Source organism: Beta vulgaris, chromosome 2 (genome assembly GCF_026745355.1).
Source record: "Beta vulgaris subsp. vulgaris cultivar EL10 chromosome 2, EL10.2, whole genome shotgun sequence".
NCBI lineage: Eukaryota > Viridiplantae > Streptophyta > Magnoliopsida > Caryophyllales > Amaranthaceae > Beta > Beta vulgaris.
The window spans coordinates 19,112,100-19,126,122 of record NC_079203.1 but is presented as its reverse complement, the minus strand read 5'-3'; positions in this window follow the sequence as shown (position 1 = coordinate 19,126,122).

The following is a 14,023-nucleotide window of genomic DNA, read 5'->3' as shown; positions in this document are numbered from 1 at the left end:
GAATTAAACTGAAGTGGGAGTAACTGTAACTGAAATTTTAAATATGTTAAATTTTTCTTTGTGTAACATTTTTAGTTAGTATATTTTTGTCACCAATATATCTCAAACAAATAGTACAATAGAAGATGTACATAACTTAGATTACGTACAAATTAAAAAAAAGAAGCGTAGTTTACTAAAGGAAATATTAAAGATCAAATAAACATTAAAAATTCACCTTTTGATTTTAAATTAAATAAAAGAAAAATATTGTATATTGAGTATGTGATAATTACATAATTGAAAAAAAAAATTGTTTTCTTTCTAAAAAGGAGTTATTTTTTTAGGCTTTACTGTTCTTATATTTGGGTAACATGCAAAAATTTTCATACAACAAATTTGAATTTTTAATTTTCCACAGAAAAATGAAAATGAACAATAATATGTTTTTTAGTCACCAAGACACAAAATAATATAATTATACTCCACAACAAAATTACATTCGATGTTCAAGATATGCACAAAGATCAAGAGTTTGATCACTCTATCAAATATACAATTTTCCCATTAACAAAAATGTAATTACATTTGCAATTTATTGTTCAGTCAATTTTCATGTCAACGTAATGATAGAACCACCATGAGCAGAACCACGCCAGGATAGATGCATAAGATCGTCTACAGCAACCACATCAACATCAACTCATCGGCAGCAGTTTACTGTTGAACAAAGTTCGAAAATAGTCATCACAAAAGTAATTATAAAAGTAAAAGCAAACTAAAAAGTAAAACCTAATTGTAAGGGAATAATTGCTTCTAATAAGGTAACTTTTGCCTCATCTGCCAAAAATAAGTCAATCTTTTAATTATCCAGAAATAAGTCAACTTTGCTATCATTTATGTCAAAAATAAGTTGAATGATTTTTTAACCTGTTGGTTACTCCATCTATATTTTTTTATCTTTCCTACTTTGACTTTGCACGTTTGCCAATGCACTTATTCTACATTATATAGTAAAAATTATTATAATTGAATATTAATAAAGTACGTACTCATTGAGACAAATCAAACGATCCCACATGACTATTTTTGTTCTTATATATTGAGAAAAATCTAAAAGATTCTATCTAATTGTGAATAGTGTCAATATTCTAAGTGAGAAAAATAAAAAAAATACAGAGGGAGTACCTCTTATAACAAGTCATACTATCATTATTGTTAATTATAATTATTGTTGATTATTATCATTATTATTAGTAATTTTTATTAGGATTAATTGCTTCTCACCCACTGCTGAACCACCGACCACCAGCCACTACTGAACCACCGAACACCACCCAGTGCACTAGGCCACAACCCACTGCCTCAACCAGCCACAACCACCACCCACTACCTCACCCAATCATCACCACCACCACTAGCCCCACCCAGATCTAATTAAACTTATCACACAAAAACTGGAGTAACTGATCCTATATTTTTTAACTAGCCAAGCAATGTAGGAACGATGCCTTTGTGGTGAATGAAAGTAGGGAACTTCTCACCCTTCTAGTTTTACTAATAATATAGTAATGATGGATTGTATTATGTTGTTCAAGCCTTAACTGGGATTTTATTTTATGAATGAATACATGCCTTTCTAACCAAAAAAAAAAAACACTAGGTGAACACCAAATTGCCAACAGTAGATGGAGCAGCATATTTTGCTTTTAAACATAAATTTCCATTAAATGAAATGCACAAGAAATCAAATCAGTACCTTTGAGCCAGTGTAACCACTAGCACCAAGAACACCAATGCGAATGCTCTTCTGCAAATTATTCTTCTTAGAAGATTGTAAATTCTTCGGGGCAGAAGCCACCGAGCTTCGAACACAGAACCTCTTGACATCCCACCCTTTGTTTTGCTCTGTCATATTATTATTTTTTCTGAAACCTATTAATATTCATTAAGTATTTAACTTTGAGACAAAAACAACAAATGGGTAACAGAACAAAAAAGAAAAACAAAAGAAAAAGAGAGAAAGTAGAAGACCTCGTAGGTTCGTTGTCAAAGATCTACCAAAAACTCTCGCTTTCGCTTGCTATGCACTACAGAGCATCATCTTCTGGATTCTTCTTGCCATTATTTTTCGCCGTCTTCTGGACTACAGAATTCTCGAAGGGTCTTCACATTCTGAATGTTGTTGAAGGACATTAAACGAATTTCAAATGTTGTTTTTAGATGCAAGTCGTGTGGTGCACTGAATGGAATTGAAAATTCATACGACTTTGGAGTGTTCGAAGAAGAAGAATGGTTAGGGTTTTTGTGAGAGATGGTGTTGGTCTGAATTGCGAAGAGAGAAACTAATATCAGGGTTTAGAAAAGTGGCGAAATGAGGGAAATGAAAAAAAGGGAGTTTATATAGTATGGATGGTAGGGTTAGATTTTAGGGTTAATTACTTAATCTCAACCGTTGGATTTAGAGTGAATGGTTGAGATTTTAGAGTAAAGAGTATAGAGAGTTCTAAGGTTACTAGGTTAGAGAATAAAGAAATGAAGGGTTTAGATTTGATATTGGTTAATCAATGGTCACAATTCATGATCCTTGATTTGTTTTTTTTGACCAATGAGTATCAAGAGTGATTAAGCACATGGATTTCAAAATATCAATGGTTGGATTTTTATCATTCTCAAATCAATGGTTAAGGTTAAATATTCTATTTTCTAATTTCTAAATTTATAATTCTATACTTCTAGTATTGATTTGATAAGAAATTAGTAATCTACTTAAATTTCTAAACTATTATTAATAATATAAGTTAATAAAAATTATAAACTTTAGAAGGTTTAATTACTATTTTAATTTCAAACCAGTTGATTCATGTAAATATGATTATGAATGACGTGAAACAGTTAAGGCAAAGTTGTTTTAGTAACTTTAAAAATTAGTAGTGTTATTATAACTTAATAGGAATTATAAACTTTCAAAATTAAATTAGTATTATTGATTTTTAAGAAATTATTATTCTAAATTTATAAATTAGAAATATGTGAACATGTTACATGCGGTGATTAGGGATTAATTTAATGCTAACATGTAAGACGTAACACAATAACAGTTAACCTATTACTACTACTTGTATAAGTCTTACATTAATACTTAAGTTATTGGTTATAAACTTATATTAATATACAGTTATTTCTTCTATTAAGGTCGATTTCTTATAACCTTACTTATACAATTATTTACTATTACTCAACTATAATTTGATTGTATTCAGTTAAGTGAACTTTTATAAGTTATAACAAGCCTTAATCAGTACTAGACCTTAGTTATAGTATACTACATATACGAATTTTCTCTTTCATATCAGTATCTTACTGATAAGCAATAAGGTTTACTATGACATAGTAACAATAATTAACTACTTATTTCAATTCAATTAGATGATTTGGATTTCGAAATGAATTTAACTTAAAGACGATTACCTTAGATAGAGTATTATTATCTTCTATTAAGTTAATTACTTAGCTTACATTGATACATTTGTTGATATTATCCAATATCCATTATCTTAAACGAACTTACGCCATCTTGAATTAGCTAATCGACTTACATTGATACATCGATCTAATCCAATATTAACTTGTTTCAATTCAAATTAGATGTTTTGAGTTTTAATATGAATTTAACTTAGAGACGGTTAACTTAAATGAAGCATTGTAATATTGAACCAATCTACTGAGTTATACTGTTCTACATCTGTTTGAATTAGATGCTTTCGGTTCTGAAATGAATTCATCTTAAATATGACTAACTTAAGTAGAGTACTGTTATTATCTTGAATTAAACTTAGGGTACTGTTAAAGTAGATGTTTTGAGTTTCAATATGAATTTAACTTAGAGACGATTAACTTAAATGGAGTATTGTTATATTGAACCAATCTATTGAGTTCCATTGTTCTACATTTGTTGCAACTCAATTAGATGCTTTCAGTTCCGAAATGAATTCAACTTAAAAAGATGATTAACTTAAGTAGAGTACTATTATTATCTTGAACTAGTTTATCGACTTACATTGATACACTCATTCAAATAACAACATGTTTCAATTTAAGTAAACGTTTTGAGTTTCAATTACTTTATCGACTTACGTTGATACATTCATCTAATCTAATATCAATTGTAATTTCTTTTAGTTTGGCAAAGATATGTGAGTTTCAAATTGAATATAGCTTGTTAACGATTAACTTAAATGGAGTATTGTTATCTTGATTTCACTTATCGATTCACATAGATACCTTGAGCTAATCCATAATCAACTTATTTTATGTCGATTATAGATATATTTATCCATTGAACTAATACACTAAGAGTAAGACATTAACATAAATTTGTCTTATTCCAAATCATATATATTAAGTAATAAAGTACACTTTAACCGATGTCACTTTCATTCACGTTTTTATGAAGTACAACTGTTTTTTTGAGGCAATTTTGGAAGTGCCGACAACACTTATTTGTTGCATTAATTTTTAACCGGACCCGAAAAACACATGGCCAAAGCCGCATTATTCCTACCCAACTTATTCCGATATCGATTTCTTCCGACCCAAGTAACCCGAAAGCCGATTTCTTCCAACCTTAGTAATTCCGGAAGTCGAATTATTCCGACCAAAGTTATTCCGATATCGATTCCGACCCAAGTAACCCGAAAACCAATTTCTTCCGACCCAAGTCATTCCGAAACCCGATTTCTTCCGACCAAAGTTATTCCGATATCGATTTCTTCCGACCCAAGTAACCCGAAAGCCGATTTCTTCCGACCCAAGTCATTTCGAAACACGATTTCTTCCGACCCAAGTTATTCCGATATCGATTTCTTCCGACCCAAGTAACCCGAAAGCCGTTTTCTTCCGACCCAAGTCATTCCGAAACCCGATTTCTTCCGACCCAAGTTATTCCGATATCGATTTCTTCCGACCCAAGTAACCCGAAAGCCGATTTCTTCCGACCCAAGTCATTCCGAAATCCGATTTCTTCCGACCCAAGTCATTCCGAAAGCCGATTTCTTCCGACCCAAGTTATTCCGAAAGCCGATTTCTTCCGACCCAAGTCATTCCGAAAGCCGATTTCGACCGACTTCACCTTATTCCATTCCGACCCAAATTCACCCAACCCAGATACTGGCCGACCCAGTCTCACCCGACCCATTTCCGACCCAGTTCCGAGATCCTCTCACCCAGTTTCACCCGACCCAAGTTCACCTGACCCACCCAGTTCCGACCCATGACACGGTGTCACCCAGATTATTCCGACCCAAATCATTCCGACCCAGCCTGGGTCAACCCAAACCCAGCCAGTGACCCAGATTGACACCTCTATGTTGAACTAGCTCTTTACTCTTTCTTATCTATTTTATCTTTTCAAGCTACTCTTAACAAATATATCAAAAAATACTCAACATTAATAAAGATTTTAAAGAGCTATCCATTCAACTTTCTAGCTATTTGGCGGTCAATAAATGAATCTCATTTCATATTAGAATTTTTTCCTTGAATAATGCTAAAATGGATTAATTGCTCACATGCGCCAAAGTTCAAATTAATTTTATAGGTACCGTCCACGTAGCATAGCACGCGAGAAATTTTTTTTTTGTACTCAAGTAAAACCGCTACTTCGAGTAGCGGTTTCCTCTTAGAAGCTATTGCTTGAATTAGCGGTTACGAGAAAAATAAACCGCTACTTGAAGAAGCTATTAAGTTTAATTGACCGCTACTTAAAGTCGCGATTTATTACTGAAGCCTTCCACCTTCAAGGCCAGCACTCAATAAATGTAAAATCGCTACTTCGAGTAGCGTTTCATTAATAAAGAAAGCTACTATAAGTAACGGTTTATTGAAATCCCCAAATTCGACCTAACTTTTCCAATTTCTCAGATTTCACAATCGCATTCTCTCAAAAGAATTCTCCCTCTTTCTCTTCCAACCCTCACACCAGAGCTCAGTCACGTCCGCCGCGCCGTGGATTGTCGACGAGCCGTCGCACCGTCGTGGACGACAGGCGCGCCACCATCCTCCACAAGAGCTGCCCACACTCCCTCAATTTGTTTGGTTAGTATTTTTTATGGATTTTTTTATTTAATTTGCTTATCATGTCATATTTGTTATGCATTTTAGTTTTCTTAGTGTTGTTAGATGACAATCGTTTGGTTTGATTAGTTTAATCTAATACTTTGCATGATTTAGCATTTTGTGGTGGATGATTTTGCATGGATTGGAAGGTGATATATTGATGAGATTGATTGGTTAGAAATGGTGTTGGCATTTTGTGATGGTTGATTTTGCATGAATTGTTGTGCTTAGGTTGCAAATGTTATTAGTATAAGTGAAGAATGGTGTTGATATTGTTTGAATGTGTAGAATAAGAATAACTTGAACATTGTGTTTATTGTATGTAGAATATGGAACAACCAAAATATCCTTTATACCCTTATTGGAATGGTGAACTATCGGAAAATGACGTGGAATTGTGTATAGAGGTGGAAGGAAAAAAAAAATTGTTCATCAATTCTGGTATGAGGATTCAAGAGATTCTGAATAGGGTGTATGACGTAGTTGGCTGTGATCGTATGTATGTGGAATTGAATTTAATATGAGATAACGAAATGCGGGTTCGATTTGATTAGAACAAAGGATGTCGAGTCAAGAGCATCCTTTATTAGAGAATGATGGATATCAGAATCCACAACAAATCATGTCCTTCAAATTGCACGTTGCTTTCTACCACATCGTTTCAAACGAAGTTCTACCAGGGGAAATATGTGCCAATTGCACTAGAGGATGACGAGTCACTAAGTGTTATGTGGCTCTCAGTGACACAAACGTCAGCCATGGCAATGGAGGTGTATATTGAACAAGTTTCCGAGGAGATACATCTCCAAAGTAATGTGCGTTGTGTTCCTACAATGGACGACTTTAGGGAAAGCATGGAAGAACCGGTATCAGCTCCTAGTATGCTATTTGAATCATTTACTTGCATGTTTTCATACCCAAATTATGTCAATGAGCACATGAATGAGTTCAGTTCTCCTGGTTCGTCTCCCCACATACCATCCACATTCCATCTCAATACTCTACATCGAAATGATGATTTTTTGGGAAATGAGGAGGAGCATGTGGATTCTAATAGGGAGGAGGACGATGATGCAAGGGAAGCAGCTGACAAGGAAATAAAGTCTGGTGTTCCTTCACAGGATTGGCTCAGAATTGACGAAGTTGATCAAAGGTTAATAGATGCATGGATGACTTGGAAATGCAATGGCTCATTGATTATGGCTTCCGAATTTCAGATATGACATGAGTTTGCCTCATTGCAGCAATTAAAGAATTGGTGAAAGCATGGTCGATCTCTAGAAACTAGATGTTTCGGGTGTTAGAGTCAGAGACCACAAAGTATGTCATTGAATGTGGCAGAAAGGATGTCATTGTCCATGGAGGTTGCGTGCAATCATGACTCAGTCGTATTCATTCAAAATTGTATGATATGGTGGTACACATGCTAGCAATTATTTGGGAGACATAAGATCTGGAGACCATCCTCTCATTTCCTCGGATTTTGTTGCTGATCTTATCGAATATTTCATTAGGACTGATCCTTCATTCAAAGTTCAGTCCATCTTGACTTTTGTGAAGAACCAATGTCAATTTTCAATAACATACAAGAGAGCTTGATAGCGAAACAAAAGGTAATAACCAACTTTTTGTGATTAGGAGAAGTCTTATGAAGAGTTACCTAGGTACTAACAAGTCTTGAAAGAGTCCAATCGAGGCACTGTCGTGCATTGGTGTACGATCCAACACAAGATCCTTGTATGCACATCTTCAAGAGGGTCTTCTGGGCTTTAAACCCTCCATTACGATCTAACACAAGATCCTTGTATGCACATCCTTGTATGCACATTTTATCGTGTCAATTCTTATTTTGCTAGAAGGAGAGAATTTGGTAGAAAAAGACTTGAGGAAGGCCATGTTTTACAGAATGACTTTTGGAAAAGTATCATAAAATTTTAAATTTATAAAACAAAAGGTATTCGTGCAATTTGCATGGGTCTAAAATTTTAAATATTTTTGTATACTTTTTTACCCTTATCAACCCATTTAAGGGCTTCTAAATTTTAGCCTTTTAAATATGATATTATTATTTTTTGAAAGAGAAATTTCATCAATTGAAGGCCAAACGACATCTATAATAGGTTTTAAAGAAAAACAAGATAATAATTAAAAAAAGATCCAATCAAATTCATCTTTGGAGAAACTACAATGTACCAGATCGAACAATACAATGCAACCCCCTTATATTAGCTGAATCAAACAACTTTGATGAAGAAGTCTATTATTCTGATATAGTTTTGGGAAGAACATTCTTGATTGAGCCATGTTGACTGCATCTGAATTTTTCTAATACATTCAGGTTGATAGCCTTGAACTTCAACCAATGAGAACAATTTCACATATTTAAAAACAAACAAACTAGAGTCATAACTCACATAGGGGATAAGGAGATCTTCATAACGGAGACTAAAATCCCCATAACACGGCTCAACAAACTCATAAAGAGAGAGTAATTTATTAAACAAAACAAAATAAGAAAATAAAATAAAAACTGAAAATAAGAGAGAAAAAAGGGCTTACCATGGATGATTTCATCCATGGTAGCCCATAACTAATGAAGAAGGGGAAGGAGAGAAAAAGACACTAGAGAGAAACTAACGATCCAATTACTTACATTACTTAATTAATGCTTTTATTCCTTTTTAGTTATAATATAGTAGATGCCTCTGAATGATGAATTGAAAGAAGCTTGAAAAAACGAGGACAATACAAAGGATAAAAAAATTGATAATAAGACATCCTAGAGTTTATAGTTACTTTAACCGTTCTTAGATGCTTCAGACAAATATTAGCAAATCAAGAGTAACGTATAATAACTGAATATAAGGCATGGTCCAATGTCAATGTAAACTAGTGATCCTATTTTTAAATAATTTATGTGTAGCAAATATTATCAAGCTTTGATTACTTCGACATCCCGTTTTGAGATTTCATATCCAAAATTTGTTAACGATAATTATGTAATTACATAACCAATCATACAACAATATTAATAGACAACATATTAGCGTGTGAAAATATATAAGTCCTTTATGCTCATAAAGGGTAACATAGATTAAGATCATAAAGTACATTGTACACCTTTACATAGAAATAACGTGTAACCATTTTAGAAAGAACCAAGAGTACAAAATTACTTTTTAATTTTTTTGGATAAGAGAACATGTGAAATTGATATCAATACAAAAACATGGGGGTGAATATGACAAAAAAAATTTAGAACTTTAAACCTTCAAAATATGGGGTGAACATTAATCATTGAACAAAACTTGAGGGGTCAATTTACTCTAATTGAATCTTATGGGTCTAAATTGCACAAGTGGTAATCAAAGTGTGAGGATTTAACTTGCCACCTCATAAATATGGTCGTGTAATTTGTTAGGCAGAAGTTAACAATATTATAAAGACAAACTGAAAAGTATATTGTATACTTTTTACCTATAGTTTTTTTTTGGGAAGTATATGTACTATTTCATTCACTTTTATATATTACATAACATAACTTTATATGATTCAATATTTTATGTTTTATCAACTTTTGAGGCGACCATGGAATATATTTATGCGTTTAGTTTTGGAATATAAATATTTTTAATAAACAAAAAAAATTCGTGCATTTTGCATGGGGTGTAACAATTAGAGATGAAGTAATATATGATATCTTTGCACGATCTAAACATTAGACACCTGTTCATGACGTGCTTGAAAATAAAAACAATTACTTGCTAAATAAAACAATACCCTTATATTATTTTAAAAAACCTAAAGGTGCACACTAACTTAGTATACACCGGATTGGTAATTGATATTAACTTCGAATAGTGAGTTTTACAAAGATATAGTGAACTTATATACAATATAGTGGATTTTATTAACGGAAATATATAGTGAAATTATACGCAATATAATGGAGGAATTAACTAAAGTATTTTAACATGTAGGAAGATCTAAGTTGCGTAGTATATATCGTGACACGTGTTTAATATATAGAATGATTTAGTTTCTGCATGATATAGTGACTTAATGAATGATATAGTGAGTTAATGAATGATATAGTGAGTTTCTGCATAATATATAGTGTGTGTTTGAATAATATAGCGAGTTTCTGCATGATATAGTGTATATTTGAATGATATAGTGAGTATCTGCATTATACAATGTGTGTTTGAATGATATAGTGAATTGTTCAGAAATGATATAGACATGTGATATAGTGGGGATATGCATAATATAGTGGGTTTCTGCATGATATAGTGAATTCTTCAGTAACGATACATGCTTTTGGCCTGGTGCACACTAATATTTACGTAAACCCTGCCCACGCAAGTTAGATTGTATATTATTACCAATCCAAATCATATCTACTATAGAATGTTTGGACATTTCTAAAACAAGACCATGGAAGCAAATGAATGTGGGCCACCCATTTTTGTTTGTGGAGCCCCCATTTTCTTTATTTTTCCTTTTCTTACAAATGTCAAAACTAATTTCTTTTGATTTTGTTTATTTACCTAAACTTATAAAATTAATTTTAGAAAATAGAAAAAATAATTAAAAAATGAAAAAAAATCAAAAAATCAGAATTGTTTTTTATGAAATTAATATCTGGAAATCGAAAAAAAATATTTTAAAAAAACGAAAAAATTTAGAAAAAAAAAATTTCACCTTCCAAACATTCAGTTTTTTCACCAAATACCCCTGACAAAAAAAATTTATTCAACAAATACCCCAACCTTTTTCAAAATTCACCAAATACCCCCAACTTTTAAAAAAGTTCACCAGATACCCCAAATTTTTTAAAAAATGAGAAATAATGCCCTTAATGACTAACGATGGTTAACTCTGTTAGTCATTAGTGTTAATTAATCCTAATTAACCCTAAAAAATCCTAAAAAACACTAATTAATTAGGTTGACTTAGGGTTAATTAGGTTGACTTAGGACGAACTTGTAAAAGTTAGGGGTATCTGGTGAATTTTGAAAAACGTTGGGGTATTTGGTGAATAAATTTTTTTTTTAGGGGTATTTGGTGAAAAAATCGTCCAAACATTGATTTACCTTTGGAAAAAAAATTTGGACCCAAATTTTTTTTACCAATTTTCTCTCTCCTCCTTGTTCTTCATGTTCTTGGTGTTCTTCACCAAAACCTCAAGAACATCCATCTTCCACAATCGGATTTCTCCCAAATTCGACCCATTCTTGCACCTTCTTGCTCAATTTCAACCCTATCTTCCATCTTCTCCCTCATTTCGACCCATTATCCACCTCTATTTTTTGCGCAAAACCTTCACCTCCATTGTTGAAGTTCGCAAAAATGGACTTCGATCTATACTTTTCATCCGTACAAGAAATGGATGTAAGTTTACTTGATTATTTCACATAATGAATTAATCATTTTCTATTTTCATTTGTGCATTTGAGCAAGATTAAACTTGTAATTTCAGAATATTTTTCCCAAAAAAAACCTAGGATTTTAGGGAAAATAAAATGACGATATTGGTGATTAAATTGCTCTAAATCAATGCCCTTCACACTTTTATGCGATAATTTGTGGTTACATTTGAGTAGTTCATACTTTAATTTAGCTACTAAGTGGAAAAAAATTCAGATTTTTTGCGACTTCCATGGAAGGTTGAGCTGGTTTTTAATGTAAGGTACTACAGTGGTCTGGTAATTACTAAACTATTTTTGAACATGACCAAACATAAAGAAGTTCTGGTAATTAGTAAACTTCTTTTGGGCATGACCAAAAATAAAATTAAGGTGTGTGTGAGATAATTGCAATAAACCAATGCACTTCACACTTTTATTGGGTTACACTTATTGAGTAGATTATACTTTCGTTTAACAATTAGATGAAACAAGTTTGCACCATTCTCAGGATCTCTATTATAGTGGAATATCACTGGTTTTTTGTGCTGCAGGGTTTAGGTAATTACTAAAGGTATTTTGGGAATTGGACAATTATGTCATTGGGTTCATTAGGTCCAATAGTTCACCAAACTCCATTGACTTGACTTTTGGGCCCCCATTGTCCCTCCTTGTACTAAAAAACCCAAATTAACCTTAGATCACATGCTTTTAGGTAATTACCAAACAAAGTTTAAGAATTAGCAGACCTACCCAATCACAATCCATACCTATTACTCATCAAAGCCATCTTATGAGGATTGGACAATCATGTCACTGGGTCCATTAGGCCTAATAGCTCAGCAAACCCTATTGACTTGAGTTTTGGGCCCCTATAGTCCCTTCTTGTACTAAAAAGCCCGAATTAACCCTATATCATATGCTTTTAGGTAATTATCAAACCTATCCAATCACAATTCATACACATCACTCATCAAAGCCATCCTATGGGGATTAGACAATCATGTCACTGGGTCCATTAGGCTCAATACCTCACCAAATCTCATTGACTTGAGTTTTGGACCCCCATTATCCTTCCTTGTACTAAAAAGCCTAAATTGACCTTAGATCACATGTTTTTAGGTAATTACAAAACCAGGTTTGAGCATTACCAAACTTATCCAATCATAATCCATACCCATTACTCATCAAAGCCATCTATAGGGATTGTACAACTATGCCACTAGGTCCATTCGGTCCAATACCTCATCAAACCCCATGGACTTGATTTTTGGGTCCCATTGTCCTCTTTGTATTAAAAATTCCAAATCAAACCCATATCATATGCATTTAGGTAATTACCAAACAAAGTTTATGTTAAGAGCGGATTGAAATGAGAGAAGAATCTCTAAAAAGAATCATCTCCATTATATAGTGGAATGTCACTGGTTTTTTGTGCAAGTTACCGCAGTGTTAAGTAATTACTAAATATTTTTTTGGTGAAGACCTAACATAACCACTATAAGTGTTAGGTAATCACCTAATTAGATGATGTTATTACTAAACTTTTTAGGTTATCACCTAAATATTTTAGGGCATTGCGTAAATTATAATTGACTTGGACAATGGCCTCAAATTATGTGACTATAACATATATGATGATGGCATTATATGCTTAAGATGTGGGTTATTGATAACCTAATCCATGTGGTTTTATGTGGTTTATATGACAAGGTGGCATCCGGGGTGAAATGTTCCATTTTTTCTTTTTCTTTTGTTTTCAAATGATTGAATTGAATGACTTTGATGATATGAAAGGTCCACTGATAAAAATGTTTATGTTAACAAAGGATTGAAATGGTAGAAGATCTCTAAAAAGAACCCTCTCCAAGGTGGATCCTATATTCTCAAAGGTAGTGCACATGGAGGTTGCATTAGAGAAGCTTATCCCAAGTGTACCTCCCAAAGATAAAGAAAAGGCTAGTGAGAAGGGTGGGAAGGATGTTGAGACCTCCAATGTATCACAAGGTAATGATGCGGGAATGGAACGGGGCAAAATCTTCAACGATGTTCGAACTGTCCCCACTAAACCAAAAACACACATAGATAAGATGTGCTCTCTGTTTCTATCTTCCATACTTAGTGATGCACTTAAATGTGAAAAGCGTCAAATGGATGTTGACGAGACTTTTGTGCCTAGTGTGTAAGTTATTTCATCGTTTAGCATTAAAGAAATTCGCTTTGTTCATCCCGAACCTATCTTTAGTTTGGAAACCCTTCGGGAAATGCCAATATAGAAGTTGACGCCACAAAACACTACCAAGAAAGCCAAGACAAAAAAAAGAAGAAGATGGTGTACCAAGCGTTTTGGACACGCCTACAAAGAAGGTCACTCCGAAGAAGAGCACCACAAAAGCAAATGTTACAGAAATACCTCCCGAGTGCCAAAACAAACACAGAGCTGAAAAATTCAACACAAAAAAAAAAACACTGGAGGTGGATGAAGAAAACTTCACGAGCAGCATATGAAAATAATTTTT